Here is a 20011-nt window from a genome sequence, read left to right on the forward strand (position 1 = left end):
TAAGCGTAAACATCTAGCCACGTCTATTGTTGTGCACATTAGAATAAATGTGTTTAAAAACTTCGTCGAATTGAGCATTGACAGTGTCGATGAAATCGAAGAAGTGCATTTGCAGAGTGTGTAACTCGTTGCGCACATGTTGTACTTCGTGTTGCAGTGCAGTGATGGCTTGCCCATGTGTGTTCTGATTAGGAGCGGGCTCGATCCTCGGAGGAGCATTTCTTTGGTTCACTGATTCGGCGGATGCAGCAGGTTGTTGTGGTTCAAGCTCGACATCAGTCATATCTTCAGTATATTCTTTAGTAGGAGTCTCAGGCTCATACTCAGGAATGGGTTCATCTTCAGGAAGAGGCTCATATTCAGGCACATGATCATCCTCAGGCATAGGTTCGTATTCAAGTTCAAGGTAATCTATGGGTATATTTCCATGTTCATAGTATCCAGGAGGAGTGTCAGGCTCAGATTCCGATGCTTGCATTTCATCATCAAAATGTTCATAAGCTTGTGGGGTTTCAGGTGAGGATTCTCTCTCAGGAATCTGACCATAGTAAAGCCAGTTAGCAGGGTTATGTACACTCGTCCTTGGACTTGGTAAGGTGAACTGATCCAGTACTTTATTATCAATGAGTAAATCAAACTGATCAGGTCCAAGGTTACCAATGATACCTCGATTAAAACAGAAGCGAATGTCCATAGAATTGTGGGAACCAAAAGGTGTCAATCTAAGTAGAGGTGTTCTCAGACCTATGGCATTTGCAATCATAGTGACAAATCCGCCGATCAGAATAGGTGAAACTTCGTCTTGCGTGATGCGCTCAAAGTTTGTTAGCATAAATGCGATGGCGTTGACCGGACGATTCTGTGAGGTGCAGAACATGATGAATAACTCTTCTCTAGAAACTTCAGTAATATTATCGGGTTTACCGAAGATGTAGTGAGCGATGATCTTATGCAAGTATCTGAAAGCAGGGTTATGGATGTTCTCGGATTGAAACTCGTTCTCTTCAGGGTTATCGTTTCCACTGATCTTTCCCCAAAATCTTTCCAACTCCCAGTATGCAAGACTGTCTTCAACTACTGTGGTGTATGCATCTGATCCATGAGGTAGTTCTAACATTTCAGCAAAATCTCGGATGCAAACCTGATATTCTAAACCAAAGAGTCGAAAGAGGATAACTCCTTTCCTCAGCCCTTGTCCACAGTTAGGAAGATAAGTCAAAGAGCTCAAGAATTCCAGAGTGAGCTTTCGGTAAGTACTAAACTTGCGGAACAGGTGAGAACCGGTCCAACCGATTTGGTTCAGCAAGTGAATGACGCTTTCTTCGATGCCAAGTCTTTCCATAGTCGGGTGGTGAGGATAGCGAGTCAAATCCATTTGCCTCTCAGCCAGCTTAGCATATCTCGCTTCTTGCCCTCTACCACGGAACACAATTTCCATATTGTCAACTTCTTGCATCTTGATGAGTTAGTAGTTAAGAAAACCTATAAGTTGAAAATATTAAAATTAAGTTAGGACTAGGCTAGTGTTGTTTAAAAAGGAAAAATAAAGAGAAAAATAAAATAAAAAATGTAACAAGTTATAATAATAAATATAATTATAAAAAGGAAAGATTTTCACGATTTAAAGATAGCGGTTATAATTATAGTAATTATTATAAAATGTAGGAAAAATATAAAAATATAGAAAAATTAAAATAATTCAAAAATAGAATAGAATATAAAAATAAAAATGAAATTAAAAATAAAAATAATTGTGGGTTGTCTCCCACCAAGCGCTTTGTTTTATGTCGTAAGCTCGACGATTTTAAAATAGAAAATTATGTTTTCGAATGAGCGGGCAGCTCGTCAAGTTTAAGAATTTGAATGTTTTCATCGTGTTCGAGATGGTGGTAATACTTAAGACGTTGTCCATTTACGACAAAAGGTTTGACGGTTTCTCCTTTAATTTCTATCGCTCCGCTCGGAAATATGTTAGTGATTTCGAAAGGGCCAGACCATCTAGATCGTAACTTTCCAGGAAATAATTTTAATCTAGAATTAAATAGAAGTACTTTATCGCCTATGCTAAAAATTTTCCTAGATATACGCTTGTCATGCCATTTTTCCGTTCTCTCTTTATAGATTTTGGCGTTTTCGTAAGCGTCTTGTCTAAGTTCGTCTAATTCGTTTATGTCTAGAAGTCGTTTCTCACCAGCGGCAGTGTAGTTTAAATTTAAATTCTTAATGGCCCAATAGGCTTTATGTTCTAACTCTACCGGAAGGTGGCATGATTTTCTATAAACGAGTTTGAATGGGGTGGTTCCGATTGGAGTTTTGAAAGCTGTTCTATAAGCCCATAAAGCTTCATTTAACTTGGATGACCAATCCTTTCTAGATATAGCAACAGTTTTCTCCAATATTTGTTTTATTTCGCGGTTAGATACTTCTACTTGTCCGCTTGTTTGTGGATGGTATGGTGTAGCTATTCGATGATTTACTCCATATTTTTGAAGGAGTTTTTCAAGGATTCTTGAAATGAAATGAGACACACCATCGCTAATTACCAGTCTTGGCACACCGAACCTAGGAAAGATGACGTTTTTGAAGAGTTTGATAACTACTCGTGTATCGTTTGTAGGAGAAGCGATAGCTTCTATCCATTTCGAAACGTAATCGACAGCTACGAGTATATATTGATTTCCGAATGATGATGGAAACGGACCCATAAAGTCTATTCCCCAGACGTCAAATATTTCTACTTCTAGAATGCCCTTTTGAGGCATTTCGTCACGTCTCGAAATATTTCCGGTTCGTTGGCATCTATCACAGTTTAATACAGCAAAATAAACGTCTTTCCACAGGTTGGGCCAGAAGAGTCCAGATTGAAGGATTTTGGCGCAGGTTCTAAATGTGCTATGGTGTCCTCCACACGATGCAAAATGACAGTGTGTTATTACGCTTCCTATTTCTTCCTCGGGTACACAACGTCTAAAGATTCCATCGGGGCCTCTTTTGAAAAGGAGCGGGTCGTCCCAATAGTAATGTTTTAGGTCATGGAAAAATTTCTTCTTCTGTTGGTAACTTAGATCAGGAGGAAGTACACCAGCAGCTAGGTAGTTTACGAAGTCTGCATACCAAGGTGTGTCGGAGCGGGCTAAAGCTACTTCTGCGAAGTTATTGGTTTCAGTGATTGGATGGTATGGTTCTAATTCGTTAGCTTCTAACTGAGCGATGAGTCTTTCATATGGGAAATCATCGTCAATTGGTACTTGTTCGGGTTTCAGATTTTCCAGTCGAGAGAGGTGATCTGCTACGACATTTTCAGTTCCCTTTTTATCTTTAATTTCCAAGTCAAACTCTTATAATAACAGGATCCATCCTAACAGTCTCGGTTTGGCATCCTTCTTGGTTAAGAGGTACCTAATAGCGGCGTGGTCAGTGTATATGATTATTTTGGCTCCTACCAGGTAAGAATGGAACTTATCTAACGCGAATATGACAGCTAATAATTCTTTTTCTGTCGTGGCGTAATTCATTTGAGCTTCGTCTAGGGTTCTACTCGCATAGTATATGACATGTAGTTTCTTATCTTTTCTTTGCCCTAGAACGGCTCCTACAGCATAATCGCTTGCGTCGCACATTATTTCGAAAGGCTCATTCCAGTCGGGAGGTTGCATAATCGGCGCAGAGATCAATGCTTGTTTAAGCGTACGGAATGCTTCAGTGCATTTATCGTTAAAAATGAATTCGGTGTCTTTCATCAGTAATTCGGTTAAGGGTTTGGTTATTTTAGAGAAATCCTTAATGAAACGTCGGTAAAAACCAGCGTGTCCTAGAAAACTCCTTATTTCTCTAATTGTTTTGGGAGGTTGAAGGTTTTCGATAATTTCGACTTTAGCTTTATCCACTTCGATCCCTCTATCGGATACGATGTGTCCAAGTACGATTCCTTGTCGAACCATGAAATGGCATTTTTCCCAATTAAGGACTAGGTTAACGCTTACGCATCGTTTAAGTACCAATTCAAGGTTCTCTAAACATGTTTCAAAACTTCCTCCACAGACAGAGAAGTCGTCCATAAAGACCTCCATTATTCCATCCAGGAAGTCGGCAAATATTGCCATCATGCATCTCTGGAAGGTTGCGGGTGCATTGCAAAGTCCGAAAGGCATTCGTCTATAAGCGAATGTACCATAAGGACAGGTAAACATGGTCTTTTCTTGGTCGTCAGGGTGGATAGGAGTTTGGAAAAATCTGGAGTATCCATCCAGATAACAGAAATGTGAGTGTTTAGCCAGGCGTTCGAGCATTTGATCTATGAATGGTAAAGGGAAATGGTCTTTTCGGGTGGCTTTGTTTAGCTTCCTATAGTCAATGCACATTCTCCATCCAGTTTGGGTACGTTGTGCTACAGATTCGCCTTTTGCGTTAGTGATTACAGTAACTCCTCCTTTCTTTGGTACGACATGAACAGGACTAACCCATTTACTATCGGATATTGGATATATGATTCCGGCTTCTAGCATTTTTTGGATTTCCTTTTTAACCACATCGCTCATGATAGGATTTATTCGTCTTTGATGTTCCCTAGAGGTTTTACAATCTTCTTCGAGCATAATGCGGTGCATACAGATGGAAGGACTTATTCCTTTCAGATCTGATATGTTATATCCTAAAGCGGTTGGGTATTTTCTTAGGACAGTAAGTAGTTTTTCAGTCTCGGTTTGTCCTAAATTGGCGTTAACTATAACCGGTCAGTTATGTTCTTCGTCTAGGAATTCGTACCTAAGGTCAGTAGGTAGTGTTTTAAGTTCTATAGCAGGTTTCTTAGGCCCAGGTATAGGATCCGGAGTCAAAGCCAAACATTCACTCAGGTGGTTATCTTGATATTCCCCACGCCAGTTGTCATCTTCAAAAATTGGCGGTATAGGAATTCTTAAGATCTCGGTTTCCTTATGTGGTTCGGATTTTACTTCATTTACACACTCATCGATTATGTCGGCAGAGCAGCATGTGTCAATTATAGAAGGTGCTTTTAGGAATTGGGAAAAAATAAATTCTATTTTCTCTTCTCCTACTTCGAAGGTAAGCTTTCGTCGCTTGAAGTCTATAATTGCACCAGCGGTTGCTAAGAATGGTCTTCCTAATATGATCGGGATGTTAGAATCTTCTTTGATATCCATTATGATGAAGTCAGTTGGGATGTAGAATTGGCCTACACGAACAGGGATATTTTCTAACATTCCTAAAGGGTATTTAACTGAACGGTCAGCTAGTTGAGGAGACATTCTCGTTGCCTTAAGCTCACCCAGATTTAGCTTCTTACAGGTTGAAAGAGGCATCAAGCTAACATTGGCTCCTAAGTCGCACAAGGCTTTCTCTATAATAGTCTTTCCTATTACGCAGGGTATAGAAAAGCTACCAGGATCTTTCAGTTTGGGAGGCATGTTATTTTGGATGATAGCGCTACATTCAGCGGTAAGTGTTACAGTTTCGTTATCCTCGAGTTTCTTTTTGTTCGATAGAATTTCTTTCAAGAATTTAGCGTACGAAGGCATTTCGGTTATGGCTTCTGTGAACGGTATGGTTATGTTTAATTGTTTCAGAAGTTCTACAAAAATTTTAAATTGCACTTCGGTTTTTGATTTAGCTAATCTCTGAGGGTAAGGAATTGGTGGCTTATAAGGTGGTGGTGGAACGTAAGGTTTTTCCTTTTCAGGTTCCACTTCGTTGTTGTTCTCATTGGTTTTAGCAGTTTGATCATCAGTTGATGTCTTTTTGGTTTCCTTTGGCTCTTGTTGTGACATGGGTGCGTTTTGAGTTCTAGGATCGATAGGTCCATCGTAGTTCGTTCCACTTCGTAGTGTTATCGCATTCGCATGTCCTTTAGGATTAGGTTGTGGTTGAGCAGGAAACGTGCCAGCAGGGGCAGCAGTAGGTGCTTGTTGTTGGGCTACTTATGAAATTTGAGTTTCTAACATTTTGTTATGCGTAGCTAAGGCATCTACTTTGTTCGATAATTGTTTTAGTTGCTCGCTATTGTGGATGTTTTGATTTAGGAAGTCCTTATTGGTTTGTTGTTGGGAAGCTATAAAGTTTTCCATCATGATTTCTAGATTCGACTTCCTAGGGGCGTTTTGAGCAGCTACAGGAGCTTTTTGATAGCCATGAGGGACAGCAGGTGCTTTCCAGGCGCGTACAACGCGTTGTTGTTCTTATACGAAAAGTTCGGATGGTTTTTCCATCCAGGGTTGTACGTGTTAGAATAAGGGTTTCCTTGAGCATAATTTACTTGATCAGATGGGATTCCAGTCAAGAGTTGACATTCGGCAACTGCGTGTCCAGTTAATCCACAAATCTCGCAGTTAGGTGCTACGGCAGCAGCGGTGGCTGAAGGAGTGATGGTTAAGTTTTCGATCTTTTGAGTTAAAGCGTCTACTTTAGCGTTAACGCGGTCTATACCACTTATTTCATACATTCCTCCTTTGGTTTGGGTCTTCTCTAGAGCGGCTCGTTCTCCACCCCAGTGGTAATGGTTTTGTGCCATGTTCTCCATGAGGTTGTATGCTTCATCATGGGGTTTGTCCATTAGTGCTCCGCCAGCAGCGGCTTCTACAGTCATTTTAGTGTTATAAAGGAGACCACCATAGAAAGTATGGATGATCAGCCATGGTTCGAGTCCATGATGAGGGCATAGTCTAAGCATGTCCTTGTATCGTTCCCAAGCTTCAAAGAGTGATTCGTTATCTTTCTGGGTAAAGCCGTTGATTTGACCTCTTAGCATAGCAGTTTTGCTAGGCGGAAAGTATCTTGCTAAGAATACTCTCTTCAATTCGTCCCATGTAGTTATGGAATTAGAAGGTAGGGATTGAAGCCACGCTCTAGCTCTATCTCTCAAGGAGAAGGGAAAGAGACGTAATCGAATAGCTTCGGAACTAACGTTGTTAGCTTTGACAGTGTTGGCATATTGCACGAACACAGATAAATGGAGGTTGGGGTCGTCTGCAGGGCTTCCAGAGAATTGATTCTGTTGAACAGCTTGTACCAACGAAGGTTTCAGTTCGAAATTGTTCGCCTCAATCGCATGTGGTGCGATACTTGAGTGCGGTTCAGCGCGTGAAGGAGCGGCATAGTCTCTAAGAGGACGAATAGCAGCCATCTCTAACTTCGGGGTAATTTGATTGATTTGATCAGTAAAGGTCAATTCCTGATTAATCGGAATTGGTGCTACTTCGGGAAGATTGCGAGCTCGACGTTTGACGTTAATGAAACGTTCGATCTCGTTAATTCGTTGTATTAAATCTCCTCCTTGTGAACGAGTATTTGGCATACAATCGTCCAGAAAGAAAGGAAAGAATTGCCCTAGTCTCTACGGTGTAACAGTGAGTTACGATATCGACTTAAATAGTCCCCGGCAACGGCGCCAAAAACTTGATCGCGACTTTACATGTCTATTAATTTGATGAATGCAAGTGCACAGTCGTGTCGTGTAGTTTTAAAAGATATTGAATCCACAGGGACTATGAATCGATCTACCGTTATCTAAGGTTACTATGTAAAGCTAAGGCTACTAATATTTTGATTGTTCCTAAGGGAAAGTGATTGTGAATAATAAGAAATATAATAATAGACGGATATCAGTATGTATTTCGTTTAACTTAAGGTGATCCGAAGGTCCATTGGCTAATGCATAATTCGATTAAAAATCTTTATTAATTCAATTGATTAAAAATCCTCCTCTCAAACTTTCGCTCTGTTGATTTAGATTACTATCCTAACTCGTAATGTACGCTTTCGCCATCCCATTGGATTTTAGAAAAGCTTTTTGGAAACAACGTAATTAATAAAATGCTCATTTTATGAAGTCGTTATCTATTTAAATCCCCTAATCTCAAACTTTCGCTCTGTTGACTCGGAACATGCTAATATCCCTAACGTACGATTTCGCCATCCCGCTCGGGTGTAAAAACATTTTTTGAAAATAAATAAGTCCCAATTAGTTTTAATACGCTTTCGCCATCCTTAAAACTAATGTCCTATGTCTACTATCCAGTTAAAGATCTCAAACTTTCGCTCTATTAATTTTAACCTTTAACCGTCTTAACCCCTCAAACTTTCGCTCTATTGGTTTTAAGACTTACTAATTAAATTAGACATACAAACCAAAAACAAGTGATATTTAATAAAATATAATTAAGCCAATTTATTTCGGATCCCACAGTTAACTTACTTTACATATCGATATCTTAGTTAATTAGCCAGACATATTAATACGGTTAAGCATGCATAAATTAATTTGGTTTACAATAAAAGGCATGTTAAATGGCATATAATATATCATGCAATAACGATAATAAATAAAGCGGTAAATGATAAACCTGAATAAAATAAGTTGCAATTGAATCATGAAGTATCGAACTTCCACCACAGGTTGGCTGGATCGTTCTTCGGAATTAAAGGACAGAAATTCAAAACAAGGAAATAAAACGATAAATCTAACGTAAGGCTAGATTTATAAAAGGTTCACAACAATTTCCGGTGTAGAAATTGTTATGAGAAAATAAGACTGTTTAATTGAAAGCAGGAAGAAAATAGCAATCGCGGAACAATTTCGGCAGCACTTCGTTAGCAGAAAATTGGACAGGTTGAAGTGAAGTATCTGCCTCTATTTATAGGCGAGCCTTTGCAGTTGGAATCCGTGAAATGAGGGACTTTATCTGACTGGGACTTGGAGACGTGCGTCTCCACTTTTTGAGGGGCTGCTTTGGACGACTTGAGACGTGCGTCTCAAGTGGAGAAGATTTAGGGGGATTGGAGACGTGCGTCTCCACTTGGTGACGTGGCAGGAGGTTGCTGGAGACGTGCGTCTCCTCTTGCTTGTGTGATTTGGGCCACGTGCAGATTTGTATCTTCGTGGGCTGGACTTGTACTTTGCACATTTGGGCCTTATTTGCACCTCCTTTTCACTTCAGCACCCATTTTTCATCTTTTAGGCACAAATAGTAGTCGTTTTAGCTCCATTTCCTCTCCTTTTCGGAAATAGTCTCAATAAGAGAGTAAAACCTGAAACAAAGCAAATACTCGCATAATATCATAATAAAACAATATAATAAACGAAAAATGCTATAAATATCTACGGATTTCAAGCTAAATATACGATATAAAATCGTGTTATCAATTATCTACTTCCATTTCATCAACAAAGGGAGCTTCTTCCAGAGGCTTCCAGTCTGAAATAGGATGATAGTATTTGCCAACATCATACTCTAGAGCTAGTCTAGCAAGACTAGGAGCAGCAACAAGACAATCCTACTGGAGGTCCAGAAACTCTGCTTGTACATCTTCAGAGAAAGCCTTCCAGAGCTTTCCAGCAGCCACATGATCCAGCTTGGATTCATGGGCAACCTTCAGATACTCTAACCTTGTTCTGACCTTGTATTTTAATATTTCAAAACGAATATCAACAGAAGGTTTAGGAGGGTTGGTTCTGAGACGGGTTATTGGAGATTCTAGGTTGGAGTAGCATATGGTTCAGGGGCTCTATTAAACAAAAAAGAAGTGTTTGAAGGGGATGGTTGAAGAGAGGATTCAGCTTCATTGTTAGATTCTTAGACAACGATGGAGATGAAGGATTCTAGGGAGTAGGTTTAAAGGGGCGAGGGTTGCGAAAGAATGAATCAGAAGAAAATGATGATGGTGAAGAAAGGAGATTGAAGTTGCAAAATACAGGAGTGTCAACAATTAGTTGGGGGTCAGAAGGTTGAGGTTGAAGTTCAGAAGGTGGATGTTTAGGTTGAGCAGAAGTGAAAATGTTTTCATATGGAAAGATGGTGTTTAAAGGTTTTGGGTCAAGAATGGGTTCAAAGTCAAGAATAGGTTGTTTGCCTTTGGATTTGGAGGAAGCAGAAGATGGAGAGTTAGAAATTTTTGTGATTTGAGGATGATTTTTTTGGGCTTTTTCTGGTGATTTTTCTGGTGGAGATTTTGTTGATATATGTTTAGAATTTAAAACAGGAACAGACTCAGTTATATAAATACCTGAAGATTTCTTCTTCTTCTTCTGAGGCTTTGAAGGTCCATCTCCAACAGACTTCCTCTTCTTCTCCTTCTTTTCTTCCTTCTCCTTCTTGTCTTCTTTCTGTTCTTGATTTTCTTCTTTCTGCTCTTCTTTCTTTTCCTTCTTGTTTTTCTTCTCCTTCTTCTTTTTCTTCTCCTCTTTCTCTTTCTCATTCTCTGGTACTTGATCAGCGAAAGTGGGAAGCACTTTGTTGCTTATCCACACAGGATCATACTCAGAGCCTTCCTTTTGACACATTTCTAGATAGGTGAGGACGATGCTAGGATGCTCATTCTTGAAGAACATCTCAAAATCATCCAGAGCAGGTGTCCTTCTAGTCAAGATCTCATTGTCCACTCTGGGAGGAGCAGCAATTTTCGCTATTTAATTCATCTTTTTCAGAGTGTGGGCATTCATAGTGCTCCTACACGTTGCATACAAATCCTTAACGGTTCCAACTTTTACTAGATCATCAATCAATCCAGTCTCAACTAGAATATCAGTAATTATCCTTCCAAAGGGAATGATGTTCCTTCTGATCTTTGGAGTCTTAAATCTGGCTTGCTCTCTAGAGTCCCTTACATGATTCCGCATGTGGTTAAACACAATAAAAGGGAGATCCACCTTCTCACGGTTACCAATACAATACAGAATGTACTGTTGATCCTTATTGATGTAGTTATGAGATATAGTTGCCTTTCTGTGGTAGATGCAACCCAGAATGATCTTAGCCCAAATTCTGTAGGGATCCTTCAATTCCTTGATACTAGTAGAGTCTTTTCCAGACTTGAAGATTTCTGCATAGACAGCGTCCCAATCTATTCTTCCTACTATGGCTCCAGAAGCACCTTCACAACCTTCCAGACCTATCAATCTTTTGATAAGATTTTCTGTAATGGAGATCTCTTCGCCATAAACAAAAGACAGATTTGCTTTTGGCATTAACGTAGCATGAACCCAAAACTCTTTAACCAATTATGGGTAAACTGGGCCAATCAAACGGTAGAAGAATGGTTCCCAACCCTGAAATAACATGTTGTTCTTTAAGTGAAGGTTTTGTTCCTGTAGATTATCAAAATCAACCATCATTTCACAAAGAACTTCTAATTCGTTCATAGGAATCAGACAAGTCTTCAACGGAGAGAGCCATTGAAGACGAAACCTTGTTCCTGTAGATTATCAAAATCAACCATCATTTCACAAAGAACTTCTAAATCTTGTTGTTGTTGTTGCTGAGAAGACGAAACCTTTTGTTGAGTATTTGATGAAGAAGCCATTGAAGAACACTTGGGATTTCTGGGTTTCTTAGATTTAGGGTTTTTATGAAGACAAAAGAGGAGACAGAAATGCATAAACAATGAAGATGATGAAGGAGTGAAAGGAGAGAAAATGAATATGATGTGTTTATATAGACACGGACGTGAAAAAGAATGCAACGAGATTCTGAATGCAAGCAGTTACAGAAAATGAATCAATCACATTTAATGTTGAGAGACGTTAGTGGAGATAACTTGAGATTTGAAAAGATTTGCACAGTTACCTAGGGCGGCGTCTCATGAACTGCACGCATGCTTGTCCCTTCAGAATGAACACGTGGTCATCATCTGGAATAGCTGGTGACAACTGTTTTGCTTTAACAAAAGTTCTGTATCATACTTAGACACATGAAATGTTAGTGATAACAGATTCAGAGTATCTATATGAACATACATAACTAGAACATCTGATAAGAAACCAAATCAATATTTTCAAACTGATCCATATATCAGATCATCTCAACACCTTCATTCTGGGCATAAATCCATACTGATGTTTTTCAGAATGAACTTAAACATATCTTCAGCAAGGGGTTTTATAAAGATATCAGCCTATTGATGGCCAGTATCTATAAAGTTTAAAGAAAGAACACCCTTCTGTACATAGTCCCTAATAAAGTGATGTTTAATCTCTATATGTTTAGCTTTAGAATGTAAAATAGGATTCTTAGATAAACAAATAACAGAAGTATTATCACAGAATATAGGAATGTTACTCTCATATATCTGATAGTCTTCTAGCTGACTTTTCATCCAGAGCATATGTGTACTACATCCAACAGCAGCTACTTATTCTGCTTCTGTAGTAGATAATGCATTTGTTGCTTGCTTCTGGCTATACCAGGAGATCAGGTTACTTCCCAGAAACTGACAGCTTCCAGAAGTACTTTTCCTTTCAACTCTATCTCCAGCGTAATCAGCATCACAATATCCTACTAAGTTGTATTCTTCAGATCTTCTGTAGACTAAACCAACATTAGTAGTACCTTTCAGATACCTAAGAATTCTCTTAATAGCAGTCAAGTGAGATTCTCTAGGATCTGATTGGAATCTAGCACACAAGCATACACTGAATAAAATATCATGTCTAGAATCAGTTAGATAGAGAAGAGATCCTATCATACCTCTGTAGATCTTCTGATCTACCTTCTTGCTTACCTCATCCTTACCTAATATGCAAGTTGGATACATTGGATTTTTTGCTTCTTTGCTTTCAGATAGATTGAACTTCTTTAGAAGCTCTTTGACATACTTAGTCTGATGAACATAAGTTCCTTCAGAGATTTGATTGATCTGAATGCCTAGGAAATATTTGAGTTCTCTCATCATGCTTATCTCAAATTCTTCCTGCATAGACTTAGCAAACTCCTTTCCAAGTGTAGCATTAGATGTTCCAAAAATAATATCATCAACATAAATTTGACAAATTAGCATATCCTTTTTATATGTTTTACAGAAGAGAGTTGTGTCTACTTTTCCTTTTGTGAAACCATTATCCAGAAGGAAATAACTTAATATTTCATACCAAGCTCTAGGAGCTTGCTTCAAACCGTATAATGATTTCTTTAATTTAAAAACATGTTCTGAAGACTTAGAGTCTTCAAAACCAGGAGGTTGGTGAACATAAACTTCTTCATCTATATAACCATTTAAAAAATCACTTTTAACATTCATCTGATATAGAGTGATGTTATTCTGAGTGGCAAAAGAAATTAATAATCTAATAGATTCTAACTTGGCCACTGGTGCAAAGGTTTCTGTATAGTCAATACCTTCTTGCTGACTATATCCCTGAGCAACCAGTCTGGCTTTGTTTCTGATGACTTCACCTTTCTCACTCAGCTTGTTTCTAAAAACCCATTTTGTTCCAATGATATTGAATCCTTTAGGTCTTGGAACCAAATCTCAAACATCATTCCTTGTAAACTGATTTAACTCTTCTTGTATAGCAATTATCCAGCCAGCATCTTCCAGAGCTTGATCAACAGAAGTTGGCTCAATCAAAGACACTAAACCAAATTGACATTCTGCATTGTTCTTCAGGAATGCTCTTGTTCTGATGGGATCATCTTTCTTTCCAATTATAACATCTTCTGGATGAGCAGAATTGATTCTAGAAGATTTTCTGAGTGTTGCTCTTCAGATATTCTGAGATTCTCTAAAGACGCTGCAACTTGATCTTCTGATACATCCTTTCTTTTGGGTTCTTCATGATCTGAGTTAGAGATGTCTATATTTGCAAAATTCTCAAACTGCTTTGGCTTTTCAATGTCAAGCTTATCATCAAATCTGATATTAATTGATTCCTCAACTATCAGAGTTTCAGTATTGTATACTCTGTAGCCCTTAGAGCGTTTAGAATATCCAAGAAGGAAACACTTCTGAGCTTTGGAATCAAACTTGTTCATATAATCCTTAGTATTCAGAATATAACAGATACATCCAAATGGATGGAAATATGAAATGTTGGGATTTTTGTTCTTCCACAATTCATAAGGAGTCTTATTTAGAATAGGCCTTATGGAGATTCTATTCTGAATATAACAAGTTGTGTTAATTGCTTATGCCCAGAAATGCTTAGCCATATTAGTCTCATTGATCATGGTTATGGCCATTTCTTGTAGAGTCCTATTCTTTCCTTCTACAACCCCATTTTGTTGTGGAGTTCTAGGACAAGAGAAATCATGGGCAATACCATTTTCTTTGAAATATATTTCAAAGAATCTGTTCACAAATTCACCACCATGATCACTTCTGACTTTTATGATTTTACATTCCTTTTCAGATTGAATCTGATTACAGAAGTCAAAGAACACAGAATGTGACTCATCCTTGTGTTTTAAGAACTTTACCTAAGTCCATCTGCTATAGTCATCTACAATGACCAATCCATATTTCTTGCTTCTGATTGATGTTATTTTGACTAGGCCAAAAAGATCAATGTGCAGAAGTTCTAAAGGCCTAGAGGAAGAGACAACATTTTTAAATTTAAATGCAGGTTTTGAAAACTTCCCTTTTTGACATGCTTCAAAAAGAGCATCTGATTTATATTTCAGATTAGGGAGTCCTCTGACCAGATTAAGTTTGTTAATTTGAGAAATCTTTCTCAAACTAGCATGACCCAATCTTCTGTACCAGACCCACTGCTCTTCGTTAACAGACAGAAGGCAAGTAACCTGTTGGTTCTTAAGATCTGAAAGATCAATCTTATAAATGTTGTTCTTTCTCTTTCCTGTAAATAGGATTGAGCCATCCTTCTGACTAATAGCTTTACAAGACTTTTGATTAAAGATTATGTCATAACCATTGTCACTTAATTGACTTATGGACAATAAGTTATGAGCTAATCCATCTACTAAAAGAACATTAGTTATAGAGGGGGAATTACCAATACATATGGTTTCTGAGCCTATGATTTTACCCTTATGATTCCCTCAAAACTTTACTTCTCCAGCAAATTTAAGTTCCAGACTTTGGAACATAGACCTTCTTCCTGTCATGTGACGTGACCATCCAGAGTCCAGGTACCATGACATGTTTGTCTTTTGAGCTGTGAAGGAGATCTGCAATAGGAATCATCTTTTCCTTAGGTACCCACATTCTTTTGGGTCCTTTGGGGTTAGTCCTTCTCAAGTTCTGATTGAACTGAGATTTTTCATAAGATTTTCCAGAATGTGCAACAGCATGTTTCTTTGTGTGTGTGATATGGAAACTCTTAGAGTTTGATGTGTGTTTGATATCATGAGAATGACCACACTTGAACTGTTCATACAAAGGTTTGTATTTAATGATCATTTCATCAACAGGTTCAAGTTTATATGGGGTTTCTCCCTCAAAGCCTATACCTATCCTCTTGTTTCCACTAACACCATAAATCATAGAGGCTAGTTGACTTCTGCCTATACCTCTAGATAAGAACTTTCTGAAGCTCAAGTCATATTCTTTAAGAATATTGTTAGTGCTTGGAATAGACTTTTCTGAACTTGAAGATGTTTCAACATCTTTAGTTAATTTTAAAACTTTTTCTTTTAGTTCAGAGTTTTCTATTTCAAGTCTCTTAGTTTCAGATGCAAAAAACTTTTTGAGCTTTTTGTATTTGATACTAAGTTGACTCTTGACTTTCAAAAGTTCTGATAAGCTGGAAACTAAATCTCCTCTAGTGAGTTCAGAAAATACCTCATCAGAGTCTGAATCAGAAGTAGATTCTTCTTCAACATCAACTGTTGCCATGAGTGCTATGTTGGCTTGCTCATCTTCAGAATCTGACTCTTGATCAGATGAATCAGAGTCATCCCATGTAGCCATCATGCCTTTCTTATTTTCAAACTTCTTTTTGGGCTTTTCCCTCTGAAGCTTAGGACATTCATTCTTGTAGTGTCCAGGTTCTTTGCATTCATAGCACACTACCTTCTTCTTGCCAGATCTTCTGTGTTCAGAAGATTCTCCCTTTTCAGGTCTCTTGAAGTTCTTGAATCTTCTCTGCTTGCTCTTCCAAAGTTGATTCACTCTTCTGGATAAGAGAGACAATTCATCTTCTTCTTCTTTTGACTCTGACTGGTCGGATTCTTCTTCTTCTGCGTGAAAAGCGTTAGCACAGTGTTTATTTTTAGATTTTAAAGCAATAGACTTACCTTTCTTCTAAGGCTCATTTGCATCTAGCTCAATCTCATGACTCCTCAGTGGACTCATAAGCTCCTCAAGAGATACTTCATTCAGATTTTTTGCAATCTTGAATGTTGTAACCATTGGTCCCCATCTTCTGGGAAGACTTCTGATTATCTTCTTAACATGATCAGCTTTTGTGTATCCCTTGTCAAGAACTCTTAATCCAGCAGTTAGAGTTTGGAATATGGAGAACATTGCTTCAATGTTTTCATCATCTTCCGTTCTGAAAGCTTCATACTTCTGGATTAGAGTCAGAGCTTTTGTCTCCTTGATTTGTGCATTTCCTTCATAAGTCATCTTCAGAGATTCAAAGATGTCATGAGCAGTTTCTCTATTTGTGATTTTCTCATACTCAGCATGTGAGATAGCATTTAACAATATAGTTCTTGATTTGTGATGATTTTTGAACTCTTTCTTTTGATCAACACTCATAGCTTGTCTAGAAATCTTGACTCCACGAGCATTCACCGGATCTGTGTAACCATCCAACACTAAATCCCATAGATCACCATCTTGACATAGAAAATAACTTTCAAGTCTATCTTTCCAGTATTCAAAGTTTTCATCATCAAAGACTGGTGGTCTATTGTAACCATTGAAGCTACTACTTCCATTGTTACCATTGTTGTTTTGCTCAGTAGGAGTTGGAGTAGTTGGATCAACCTGTCATACCCCAAAATTTACCCGATGTGATTCTCATTTCAATTTATTAAGGGCGTAAAAAATTAGGAGCCATAGGGTTTAATATATCTATTATTAAACTCGCTCTCCTATAAAACTCCTGTATAAATTGGTTTAAAATAAAAAGGGTGTAAATAGCAAAAATCTCTCTGAATCCAATTGGCACTTGGTCTTTTCCTTTTGCTTCTTAGGAAAAAGAAAATAGAGGGGTGTGTTTTAAAAAAATTTGGGGGCCCAATAGGCCCATTTGCTTATCTTCATTTAACCATTTTTATTATTCTTCTTACTAGTTTTGAGATTATTAGTATTTTATTATTGGTTTAATTAAGTTAATTATTATTAGTGTTTAAAATAATATTAGTATTATTTTAGATATTATTATTAATTGATAATATTAAACCTAATAATCATTTGCAATTATCATAGATGATTAAGAGATTAATTAAATCATTAAATTGGTTAATTGAGTTTTTTAATGTTTTTTTGGATTCTTGCATTCTGAGCCAAAAATAAAAAAAAAAAGAAGCTTTGGGCCGGCCTATCACGCTGGGCCGTGAACGGATCATGGAGTGGACCGGGTCAAACCCAACCCGGCCACTGTTCACTCTCTCCCTCCCTCATGCGCAAACCCTAGCGTCCTCTTGCACCACCGGCCGCCGCAGCCACCAACAAACAAACCCTAATCAAACCAATTGCCCAAGCCCATACGCAAATCAAGCAAGTCGAATCTCCAAATCAAAACGCAAACGAATTATAACAGAAAATCACAATCATGCAATAACGAAAAGTGAATCAAATCTTAAACAAACAAATCAAGAATCAACCTTAACAAACAAAAACTGAATCAAATCTTTTCATTAACTCAAAACAAGATTACAAACAATTTTTAACGCAAAATCAGAATCTAATCAAATCTCTAACTTAAATCTAATCTTCCTAAAAATAAAAAAAACCTAATGTTATAAAAGAAGCAGAAGAAGAAATTGAGAGGCGTTGGAATTTTGCTGGAGAAAGAACCCTAAGCGCCGCTTGCTTGTTCTTCATCTTCAATCTGCGAAACAGAAAAGAGAGAGGGATTAGAGGGGAATCGGAGCTCACACGTTCCAGAAATCGAAGATTCAAGGTAACGATCGCGTATACTTAGCTCATAATCTCTACGTTGACATGTTTGTATGTTGTTCTTTTGGTTTGAATCTTTAATTGCATGCGTGATTTGATGAATCTGGGTTGCGATTTGGGTTGGGATTTGTGTTTCTGGGCTTGGATATGAACGTCTGGGGTGGGAAAAGATGAAGGTTCATCCGAATCTTCATCGGGTTGATGAACATTCTGGGTTTTCACGGTGGATTAGGGTGGTTAACGGCGGCGCAAAGGGTGGACCTGGGGGTTTTTTTCTGGGTCGTGTTCATAGAGAGAGGCGAGAGCATGAGGGAAGGGAGAGAGAGTTTAGAGAGAGAAAGGGAAGGGAAAAATGAGAGAGGAATTTTGTGTTTCTTTGGTTAACCCCCTCCTGGCCGTTGGATCTTCGCCATTTGTCCTCCTATGGACATTTGGCAGCATCTCTGAATATGATTCAGAGTGCTTCCCTTACCATGCACCTTCAGACCCAAACACATGTAGGTCTCAAGATCTAGATCAGACGGTCATGATCTTGATCTCCCACCAAAACCTATACGCCCTCACCACACTCGACCATCTGGATTCAAAAAGTTAATGGGCTCAACCTTTACGATTCACACCCCTACAGATTCCTTATCCTCAGCGTAATACACCCCCCCCCTGTGAAACAAATAAAATTAATTAACTAATCTCTAAAAGTTGTCAATTGTTTTCTTTAAACAACTAATTAATTAAAATTCTAAAAAGTGTGAATTGTTTTTTTTGATAAAATAATTAATTAAATTTCTAAAATTTATTAAATTGTTTCTATTAATAACTTAATTTCTCCTCGAACCGACTAAATCCATTAGTCATATTAGACGAGAAATAAATTGTTCTGATTAATTTATAGTTTAATTAACTCTTATCAATTCTCTCCTCAACCCGACTGAAGCTATCAGTCGCTTTAGACGAGAGATAAAAATACACAAATAAAAATACATTTTAATTTGCTGCCCGCGATGATCAATCTATCGATCTGAGCAATCAGCAATGCCCTCAATCCGTTAGCTATACTGACCAAATCTATTGGTCACCGCATCTAACGGTGCCATATCAGGGTTGTATGCCAAACCTCAAAAACACTTTCCCATTCAAATCAATTCCAAAACTGCGAATAGGCCACTCAAAAAGCCTTCTTTACAACCGTAACAAATCAAATTCAATTCTAAGGCGTACAACCCTATGCCCGAACTACGTTGACTCTGATCCTCCATAAGGAGGTACGTAGGCACTTGGTAACAAGGCGAGTCTCCCCCCTTAAAATCTCAATTCAGTTTTAAATCTTAATTTTTACCCTTTTCATTTCATTAGCTATAAACCTTATCTTTTGCCATAAACCTCTATCTTTAAATGTTAGCCTTTAGGAAAGGGTTGAGGGTGCCTAACACCTTCCCTCAACCTGATTGTAATAACTTACTCTGAATCTCATATCTGCGTAGGGTTTCCTATTCGCCCTTCAGAATAGGTGGCGACTCTAAAACCTTCAAATTTAAGGCAGGTTGCTACAGCTGGCGACTCTGCTGGGAATATACCATTATAGGTTAATTATTATGCTCCTAAGGTTTGAGAGGGTTTAGGTTTGTGGTTTGTGGTTTAGGTTTTTGGCGCATTTTAGGGTTTGGCAAACTTGCCACTTTTAGGGTTTGGGGGAAGGTTTATTTTTTAATAATAAATTTTTAATTATTTATTTATTATTTTTTTATTAAATGTTTATTTGCCATATTTGCATTAAATGTTTAATTATTATATAATTTGCACTGTTGAGTATATTTTACTGTTGTTAAGCCTAAGCGTGGGAATTATAATAATGACCAGAGGGGAACTACATCGCCTACGAGTCTTATTATAATTCCACTCAGAGTGGGTTAAATATTCGGAAAGTTCTGATACGAGGCTCGACCTTGTTGAGGGGTGGACTGGGTATTTAGCTGATCTCTCTGGGAACTAACTCCTAAAATTCGAACCTCATGGACCAATGAGTTGTTCTAAAATCCAAAGAGACTAAAAGTCTCGGCGGCTACGAATGATCCCATGAGACCTTCTAGAACTTTCCCATGGGAATGGTAGGCTCCCGAGCCGTTACGTCGAACCTATGAACTTAGGGCCTATGTGATTATATGCTGAATATGTGCTTATTATTATTATTATTATA

At 38.0% G+C, this 20011-nt stretch overlaps 1 non-coding gene across 1 annotated transcript; it reads left to right on the plus strand.

Moving 5' to 3' along the window:
- The first annotated feature begins 6656 nt into the window (after positions 1 to 6656).
- On the plus strand, positions 6657 to 6763 carry LOC131621124 (small nucleolar RNA R71). The gene has a single exon (XR_009289454.1). It is a non-coding gene; the product is annotated as a small nucleolar RNA R71 (small nucleolar RNA).
- Positions 6764 to 20011: the final 13248 nt, after the last annotated feature.

The sequence above is a fragment of the Vicia villosa genome, linkage group LG7, assembly GCF_029867415.1.
Source record: "Vicia villosa cultivar HV-30 ecotype Madison, WI linkage group LG7, Vvil1.0, whole genome shotgun sequence".
In the NCBI taxonomy this organism is placed as follows: Eukaryota; Viridiplantae; Streptophyta; class Magnoliopsida; order Fabales; family Fabaceae; genus Vicia; species Vicia villosa.